Here is a 10743-nt window from a genome sequence, read left to right on the forward strand (position 1 = left end):
GATTTCAGTGTCTGCTGAAGTGCATTTCCTTAGGTAGTCAGGTTCTAAGTGCTTAAAAAAAACAATTCCCATATGCCTCCTCTAATACCCAAAGGAGACATAGTCCAAGCTTTGTGGACCGCACCCGATTCCTCATCCCTATCCAGGAGTTTTCACTTTTGTTTTAACTAAATATTTGGTGTTTTCCAATTTTTTTCCAATTGATAGGATGCCAGGAGTCGTAAGCTTTTCAAAATCCTGTAAGTGAACAGGGGAATTTTATAAATCTTTCAATGAAAGCAGATGGGTGAGCCAAATTCACGTGGGAGACATTCTTGTTTCCCCATGTGATTTCCACCAATTAAATTGCCTCTAAAACTACAATCTACATTTCCCATTGCAACAAAAGTGTATCTGAACCCATTCCCATTGCAACAAAAGTGTATCAGAATTCAGTTTCACTATTTGTTTAATTTATATGTCATCCATCTCACCTAGAGCCAACTATAGGTGGCTTACAATCAATAAAAATAAAACAACATATTAAAACAATAAATATTAACTCGAAAGTTTTTTTAAAAAATGTAAATCCTATTAAGTATGGGATGCAACAATGGATCTCTTGAGCTGTCTGTATAATAATCTATATATTAGGCCATAAATGTTCCCTGTAAAGAGTTCTTCAATCCATAGAATTTTTTTTCTTTTTCATACCACAACAGGCACAAAGAGTTCAAAATAGTTTCCAAAGGTAAAGTTTTGGGTGCCACATACTTGGTAAAGTGTGTGGGAAATGTTCTCAGGTTGTTCCCAAATGCCAAACAGTAAAGGTAACCTAACTAGTTGTTTTCTCACAGTTTACAGTTCCTTGTTTTTGAGGTCATATGAGATCACAACTGTATCAATAAAATTTGCAAACATAATGAGAGGCTCAACTATTGATATTCCCAGCTTTCCCCCCCAACATTTTATCAGAACAGAGATCTTCATATTCTACAGTCAGACTACAATTTATCTGCTTTAAAATAGGGATTGTCAGCCAGGGTTTTATAGACAATCCACCAAGTGTTTGCCAGCTGATTTGGATGCCATAAATAAATATTGAAAACAAAACTGTAATATAAACCTGGCGAGCTGCAAAGCAGAATGCCAGTCCCTTTATTTCCATGAATGCTTCTATGGCCTACAAGAGCAGAATACTGGGTGGTTGATGACATCACAATCTCTCCAGAAATGAGATTCCTGCTGCCCTCCCTTCACCCCACCAAGGTGGCAAAAGACCAATGGAAGAAGACATTCTGAGCAAATAAGAATGGACTCGGATCTCTGCTGTTGGTAAACTTAATTTTAAATGTCTAGGAGACAACCTGTGATCTTCTGGAACATCCTTCCAAACCTGTTTCCTTACTAGGATCCTCAGCACCTCCAACAAGGATGAAGCTCCCAATGTGATGCCTTCACTTGAAAAGCTGGGCATACACTCAGAGATAGCCCCTATTGAGTGATACTATATAGTGCAGTCAAATGGCAGCATAGAAAGTGATTCATGACATTTTGTATTACGTCATAATCTATTGACTATTAACTAATAGATAGATGTTAGCTGTGTATCCTCCTCATATACCCCAGAGCAACTCTGTAGCTTTGAATATGAAGGATGGTAAAAGAAAGAGATAGAGAGAGTGGCGGGGAGGAAGGGATGGAGGGAGAGACCCTGATCCATGATAAAATATTTAAGAAGAGTTATTTTGGGTTGAGTTTCTATTCCTGGGAATAAAATGGCATGCAGATAAAATGAGAATGTCACAGCACTGATTGATCCGCACCCAAAATGAAGAGAGAAAAATGTCAGCTTTTACTTCCTTTCTCACCAAAGCAGATAAATCAGTGGAATCACTTCACAGTCTAAGATGCTTAACTTCCTGAAACTTAGCTGCTCATAATCATTAATTGAAGGTATTTGTACCCAACATAAATTCAATTTCCATTCATTTTTTAAAAAAATTATAAAATGCATTTATACTGATATTATCAGATAAGTAGATATTTATGTGTGATAAAGGCAGAAGCAGAGAAGATAAAACAGCTCATTAACACCTAAAAGAAAAATGGATGTTCCTCATCGAAAGGAACAAGCCAATTAACATATGAACACCATTACCACATTAGGCATATCTTAAATCACAATGTGCTTCATCTCTCGGAGATATGTTTTATAGGATCTCAATTTGTGGAAGCATCTCAACTTTACAACTTTTTTTTTTTAAGAAAGGAAGACTCACACTTTGAATTCCATCAGGAAACAAAACATAAACTAGCACTAGCTGTTTTAAAATTGTAAGTAACAGTCACTGGTTTGCTAATGTACCATCAGAATTTCTATACAATTTTCAGAAGCTTTCCCATATACAATGCATTTCTAAGCAGTATGTTGCAAAATATCTATGTGCAGAAAGGGTAAGAGTTAGTATGGTAGTTATGAATTTGGTCCCCTGCTCCTTTTCAACTAGCAGCAGTGGTATGATCTTGTAGGACACTAAAATTGAAGAACTTTGACTAGTCTGGTTTCAGGTAATCCTTGAGGCAGTTGTTAATGTTTTGTTATTTCTAAATAAAAAAAATGGTTTCATCAGCTACCTATACACCAAGCTTCATCCAAAGGGAGGTAAATTACTATTACTACTACTACTACTATTACTACTACTACTGATTGTCACTGACTCCAAAAATAATGTTGGGTTCAGAATGAGAGAAGTGTGAAAAAGAAAGGAATCTCATTGTTTATGAGTGTTTATAAAGTTATTTATTTTCTGGGTGTTGAAATATGCACAACAAATAGTATGCATTTTGTTATGAGGCAAACACATATTTTTCCAAACATTTCATGGGTTTGAAATGAACAAAAAGATTAAAAAGTGATGAACAGGAGGAGTGGAAAGAAAGACTGTTTATATTACATAAATCACATAAGCAATAAAATGTAGTATCTTATAAAAATCTTGAGGGATGTAAGATGTCCCTTTTGCTCTTCTGTAGAGAGATAATGCAAACTTAAATTTCCTACTTAATCTGCTACTTAAATTTTAAGCATGGATTAAAAGAAAGCTGTCATATTACTACCGCTGTGTGACCTTTTACAGAAGTAAATTTTAAAAGCATTACCATTCCTGGATGGCAGGAATACAAAGAGTAAATAGAAAATTTAACTGAGCAATTGAGCAAAGGAAGAGTATGCTAAGTCAAAGCACTGTATGACACAAACTAGACAGGAGAAAAGAAATAATATGAGGAAGGGAGAATTTAAAAGAGTTTAAACGAACTACTGAGTAATCATAGTGTCTTTTCTGACAAGAAGTGTATGTGATATCTGAAGATCCAGGTATTCCGAAAAATACAAATTCACTGTCAAGTAGCAAATGGAAGCGTCTTTCTGCTGAGAAGACAATGAGACATTCTCTTTCTCCAAGGTCTGGAAATGTTTGGTAGTTCATATACTGGTTGCCATAGAAATGCTACAGGAATATATAAAGGAAAGAAAACTTGCTTTCTCAAGAGCAACATGTATTTAGGTGTTAGTCAAACTTCTTTCCCAGACCATAGCATCAGAAATGGGGTTCAGCAGGTTCTGAACAGTTCTGGAGAACCAGTAGCGGACATTTTGAATAGTTCAGAGAACCAGTAGTAAAAATTCTGACTGGCCCCGCCCCCATCTATTCTCTGCCTCCCAAGTTCCAGCTGATCGGGAGGAAATGGGGATTTTGCAGGAACCTTCCCCTGGATTGGGGGAGAGAATGGAGATTTTGCAGTATCTGTTCTATTCGCTGAACCAAGGCTCAAGAAGGGAGGCGAGGCAGGATAAACACTTCACAACTGTTTATTGGCTAACAATAAAAGCTAACAGTGACTCGCTCTGCTTAGCTAACTACCTTGGAGAGCGAGCAGCGTTTTGAGGCACTGACAGCTCTTTTATACTGAGCTGTCAATAGCTGGGCCAATCAGGAGCCGCCAATTTCCCACCGGCTGGTTGCTGGCACATGGACCAATCCATTGCTCTATTGGCCACACGGGCTTGCCATCCGGACGTAACATCATCCTTCCCCCAGAGTGGGGTGGGAATGGAGATTTTACAGTATCCTTCCCCTGCCACGCCCACCAAGCCACACCCACAGAACCAGTAGTAAAATTTTTGAAACCCACCAGTGCATAGCATATATCTGCAAACCAAATACTGTCTCTGACTGGCATGACGAAGACACCATACTAAGTGAGTGGTCCCATCGGTACTTGAAAGTTAAACATTAGATAATACTGGAGGTTAGAGGTAAACAGTTTCTTATGGAAGGAAACACTCGCCCTATTTGAAAAAGACTAGAAATAAGGGGGTAGTCTTTTTGATCTTATTCTCACCGGTATTCAAGCAATCCCATCACTAGTCTTTTCTGAAATGAGTAAGGCAGCATCTTTCAAACTCTTCTTCCAGTAGCCAGTTATTGTTATTTCAGTTGTTACAAAATAGCACTTAGCAATAGCACTTAGATATATACCGCTTTAGAGTGCTTTACAGCCCTTTCTAAGCAGTTTCACAGTCAGCATATTGCCCCCAACAATTTGGCTCCTCATTTTACCAACCTCGGAAGGATGGGAGGATGAGTCAACCTTAAGCTTGGTGGGATTTGATCTGCCAAATTGTAGGCAGCTGGCAGTCAGCAGAAGTAGCCTTCAGTACTGCACTCTAACCACTGCACCACCGAGGCAATATGAAATTAGGATAAGGATAGAAGCTGGAGTGTGCTGGCTATTGGTGTTCTTCTCTGTAAAAGCACTTCACAATGTAACAAAAATGGTCATGGTGTGGACAAGTGGATGGGGTGCTTTGAATTAGTCCATGAGTTTTGAGGAAAGTGAAAACTGTGGCTGCCCTAAATTTCTCTAAACAAAAGTGTTTGTGAATTGTTTATATATTCTCCATACTAATCTGATATAGAAATGATGCATTGTCAGAAGGGATGATGTAACTATGTAGGTCTCCAAAACCTACAGAATCACAGGGAAAAATAGCTCATAATAACTCACTAATGAGCCTTGTGGACATCTTCAGGTTGAAGAGATTGAATTACAGCAGGACTAGACTTTTATTTTTTAATTGTTTTTAATTTTTGGCAGAGGGGACAATGGTATCTTTTGAGGATTATTATTATTTTTTTGCTTATTAAAACCCTGCCAAATAAAATTTGGTCCATTTTAATGGAGTGGGAAGGATGAAAGGTAAAATGTGTCTCTTCAACCAGGGTCTGAAAATTTTGGCACCGCTCACTTGGCAGGATGCTATTGGGGCATAAATATTTTCTGAGGATTCTATGTAGTATTTCTCTCAAGCAAGGTATCTATCTGAGCCTTTTTTCCAAGATCTATACATGTTGTATATTCAAAGGCTTGTTCATTGGGTTGAAAGTTGGTTGGAGGGTATTCTCTTGACCAGAAGATGACTTGGCGAATATAAGCAAGGATATAAGGTTACATCAGATCAAAGTTTCTTCTGAATTCTTAGCCTATTGGTGGGTTGGTTTCACTCACTACCAGTTAAAATTGTACCCCCAGTTCAACAAACCTGACGCCTATGAAGATTCTCAGTCATCCAGGTCATGGTTGTCCCCAAGGTGCTTTTTCAAGAGACAACTGGATTTCCTTTGTTCTTCCTTGAAGACTTTTTGCTTCTCATCCAAGAACTGAAAAACGTCTTGGGTGAGAAGTGAAACATAATCAAGGAAAAAAAAAAAGTCCAGTTGCATCTTGAAAAAGTATGTTTGGGATCAAACCTGGTAGTTACAGTTGATTAAAATGCAGTATTTCAGGCAAACTCTGCCCACAGTCTGGAGACTGATCCTGACAGTGCTCAAGGTTGAAGCAACCTTCCAAGATCTGTACAATGAGAACCCAGATTGTTTGGGGAAATATGCAAATAGTGTTTCTACATTGTAAACCACCCAGAGAGCACGTTTATAAACTAAATGCTATTGCTATTTCTATCAGACATAACTCCGTGTTTGCTTTCTTCAGTGCTTGGGTGCAGTTTTATATATACTAAACAGCAACAGCTCTTTAGGTGGTTATTTTCCATCCCTTATTCTTGGCATAGGTCAATACTCTCCTAAGCAAAGTAATCTATTTTGTCTACAATAAAAATATATACTTCAATTGATTTAAAAGAGAATTAATCATACAAGGATCATAAAATGAATGACTCAGGTAGTCCTTAATTGCATGAAATAGAAGCAAGTTTATACATTTCAAAATATGCTTAAGGAAACAAGGTTATTTAAAGGGAAGAAAAAATGTTTGCACTTAAATATTGCACGAATACAAAACACTTGTGACAAAATTCTGTGTGAATTCAAATCACCTTGTACGGCTTGGGTAGTTCATAGCCATCAAGATAGCTTGGTTACATTGACCTATGATCTTATTTGGATTATTGCAATGCACTCAATATGATGTTGCCTTGAAAATAATCCAGAAACTACACTAAACTGCAAAATCAGTTGCCAACTTGTTGACAGCATTACCGGTAGCTATCAAAAGTCATATACTATAATTCTGACCTTGACAGAGTATTGGTTTCCTATTGATGTTTTAAAATTTAAGATATTGTCTTTGACCTTTGGAATCGTAAATGGGACTCAAGGACTTGTGCTAAACATGGCTGGGATCAAGTCAAATGCAGTAAGGGACCCATACATGTAATGGCAAGGTGTGATGCCATCCACGGCGAATATATATATAATGCAATATAATTGAACAATTATATCATACACTAAATAATAAATTCAACAATGCTTGAAAATGCAGTAATTGTGAAATAATCTTTATGCTCTGAAAATTAATTATTAAATGGAGAATGTCTACTATATTTTCTCAAAGACAAAGATGTAAGATTGTTGCAGGGCTTCCAATCTAATCCAAAGATGCTTTTTCAAGAGACTTTCTTTGTTTTTCCTTAAAAACATTTCACTTCTCAGACAGAACTGAAGAAGCTTCTTGAATGAGAAGTGAAAAACATCTTCAAGAAAAAACAAAGAAAGTTTAATTGCCTCTTGGGGGAAAAAAAACACCTTTGGGGCAACCATGTCTTGGTTGATTGAGAATCTCCATAGAATTTCAATCTAACATTTATTTCTGTTCTGGTTTTGTTACAACAGATAGAAAAAGATACATCTATACTTGGATTTGCTTTCCATTTTGATAGGTAGTATTTAAGTTCTTCAATAATTTTATTATTGCAAATTCAACTGCAGTATTGACTAATATGGTCTGTATTTTTAACTTCTTTGTGTTGTTTTGAAGTCCTTCGAATAAATAAATTATGCTTTATGCTTTACTTAAATGGTATCATTAGCAAAACATTGAGTATTTTTATCAAATGGTATGAGAAGGAAGAATGCATTGATGTATGCTCCAAGACTCTTGGTGAGACAACTTTCTTCAAATCATTATATTGTAGAATATATGGCAAATATTAAAGAAAGAAAAGCGGTAATGCCTTAAAATATCTTTTTAATGCATAATCATGATGCCACTGCAGTTTTTCCTCATGACTCATCCCAACCATTTCTATTAGTTCCTACCAATAGACTCAATTAAAATGAAATATATTTTGATACAAGTAATTTGATCCAAAACTTTAAAAAGGTAATTTGGGAAAGAATACAGTGATTTCTAAAGGCAAATACCACCACTCTGATCTGAAAAGGTCACTGAAGTAATTATAAAGCATAAATTAGAAATGAATTGATCTGGGGTGCTGAAAGATTCTCAATCACACAAAGAGATTTCTATTTAGAAATATGGTTTGTGAGAGATACAGGTGTTTGGCAGTTGTAATCTATATCTTCCTCCCACTCTAAAGACTCATCATTGCAGCAATGAAGTGTCATCTTGAAGTGTTATTTTATTATAAATAATATCATAATGAGTATTTGTGAGTTGCACCTACTTTCTGTATTACTAATGCAAAATTGCAGAGATTTTTTATTACAGGTAGTCCTTGAATTATAGCTTTTCATTTAATGTCTGTTCAAAATTACAATGGCATTGAAAAAACTGGTTTATGACCATTTTTCACACTTACAATTGTTGCAGCATCCCCATGGCGACAAGATCAAAATTTGGATGCCTGTCAACAGGTCCCTATTTATGAGATTACAGTATTGGGTCTCACTTAGCAACAGAAATTTTGGGTTCAATTTGTGGTCATAAATCGAGGACTACCTGTATTATTATCTACATATACTGCCCCCTGGCGTCTTTATGGACTTTAAATAAGACAAGAAGAACTAAAAGGATAATCCTAGTGACAGTAAACAGACAAATAGACAAAAGGAGAGGCTGACAGAATATTGGATAACTGGGAAGAAATGAAGAAACTACCTCACAAGAAACCATGATTAATGATTAATTTCTGATCAAAAACTGGAGCAAAGAACTTAGGGCGTGTCAAATTTTTCAACTTTCAATTTCTAAACATTAGTGGTGCTCTTAAATTGTGTCATGCCTCGGGGATTGTAAAGATATTTTGGTCACTTTAATATAATTTAGATGTGCTTGGTAAGTAACTATATAAATATCATAACTTTTTAACATTTTGTCTGTTTCATTTATGATATATTCTGCTCTCTCCTTGTGGCAGAATTTGAGACATTTGATGTGCACAAATGAAGATAGCAAGGGATGTTCCAGTATTCTCTCTTTTAATGCTACTGGTAGTGGTAGATTTCACTGCTGGGTTACAGTTAAAGAGGAGGTGAGAAGAGGATGAGAAAAAGACACTGAGGAGAGAACATAAAAGGAACACAGGCAACATGGAACACATTCCTACTTATTAGTTTTCTGAAGGAGAAATAATGGTATATTTCCATTAGCACTTCCATCCTTAACAGATTTCCACTGAAACCTACTCATGTTGGTGACCCTAACTTTCAAAGCTGCATGTTTGGAACAGCAGTTTTTTAAAAAATTTCCAATTCATTTATTCAGTCATAATGAGGGATGAAGGTGTACTATGGGGGAGGGGCAGAGAAGGGGAGGCATCTAAGCCCAAGCTTGCTATGCTCTCAGCCAGCTCACCAGTTTATGGCTATTATTCCTCTCAATAAAATGAGAATGGCACTGGCTGTCCCCATGAAAAGTTGACCTTATTCCTGCTTTCAAAGAGTGCCAGGTTATATATTTGGTTTCAGATGTCACATGAATCTATGAAAGAGGTGGAACTGCAAATTGTTGTTATCTCCTTCATAAAATATTTCCATACTCCTAGATACTGGGATTATACCTCATATACTGAAAGGAGGAAAAAAATATAGTAAACTTTAAGAAAAAAATCAATACGTTCCACTCATCAACTGTATTATGACCTGCCACATTATAAGAGGACAGGGGTCTCAGCTGTTGTAAATATGAATCAAGCTATAAAAGCAGGTCATAAATACAACCAAGATTGGGTTATTCCAGATCTAATAAAATTCACCAGGTCGATTTTTCATGGGGTTAGGAGTTTCCTAGCAGCAATCCTGAAGGTATTTTTTATAGTTGTACATTTATACATTTTTTTTATCTCCACAGGAAGAAAGAAAGACGATAAAGGTGTAGAATTGCATATTCCATTAAAGGTGTCATATTAAGCAATTTCCTAAGATTAATGTGTTACATCATAATTAGATATTGAAATGTTCTCTGTAGGAAGCTACCTTGAGGAATGTCTGGAAATTTTACGAACCCCAAAATGCAAAAGTCAATTATACACTCTGAGCACATTGTGGGGATAGTATAATACCCATAGAGAGAGATGTGCATCCCTTATCAGATAAAGGTGTGGTTAAAAATCCTGATTCAAAATCTTAATGCCTTTAAACCGCTTACAGCTTGATTATCTAAAGGTGTTTATCTTGATATAAGGCTATTCAGAGGTTATTGCTAAAGAAGGCACCCTCAGAAAGAAGTCCTCAATTTCAGAGATCCATTTATGAGAAAAATAGGAAATATTATCTTAGAAAGTTATAGTTAATTCTTCATTTTTCCTTCTTTGGGAGAAGAAAGTCATTAATACTATACATTGTTTGTATAACACATCTGGTAATACATAAAATTAATTTACCTTAATTTTCTAGGAAAAAAGATTAAATGTTATGTTTAGAGTATGATTTTAATCAGCTCATTAATTTTGCTAGAGAATTGGATATCAAATTGCTTCTGGGAAAATGTTGATCCATTGTGACATGCCTTGGAAATTAAAAAGGAGGGTAAAAACCATCTGATTTTGCTCCACTGAGTTCTATTGGAGAGGAAAATGGATTGTCATGTGGCTTTTCCAAAATTCTGGAATGGCTCAGGGGATGTGGAATAGATCTTCAAAGCCATCTCCACTATATTTAAGATTATCAGAGGTGATGGGGAAGATGAGCAAAACTGGAACAGTATTTCCATAGAACAAACCAAGAAAAAAATGGAAAAACTGAAGGGAAGATATGCATCAACCAATGCTGTAATTCAAAGTATCTATTTAAAGCACAAGAAGAAAGTCTTATCTGCCTCCAGATTTATTCAGACTTTGATGCATAATGATAGAATCACAGACTTGGAAGTCTGTCAAATCTGATTTTCTGCTCTTTGGAAGGATCCATTTTAAGGCAATTGCAACAAATGACTGCCTAGAACTTTCAGTTGTTATGGCAATGAATTAAATTTACAAACTCTGCTTTTTCCAAATTGAAA

At 36.0% G+C, this 10743-nt stretch overlaps 1 long non-coding RNA gene across 1 annotated transcript; it reads left to right on the top strand.

The window, feature by feature from the left end:
- Positions 1 to 1883: 1883 nt before the first annotated feature.
- On the top strand, positions 1884 to 9660 carry LOC117666381 (uncharacterized). Its single transcript, XR_004591747.2, has 4 exons — positions 1884 to 1935; positions 2248 to 2316; positions 8663 to 8879; positions 9595 to 9660. It is a non-coding gene; the product is annotated as an uncharacterized LOC117666381 (long non-coding RNA).
- Positions 9661 to 10743: the final 1083 nt, after the last annotated feature.

The sequence above is a fragment of the Pantherophis guttatus genome, chromosome 1, assembly GCF_059756535.1.
Source record: "Pantherophis guttatus breed Tessera chromosome 1, ASM5975653v1, whole genome shotgun sequence".
Classification (NCBI taxonomy): domain Eukaryota; kingdom Metazoa; phylum Chordata; class Lepidosauria; order Squamata; family Colubridae; genus Pantherophis; species Pantherophis guttatus.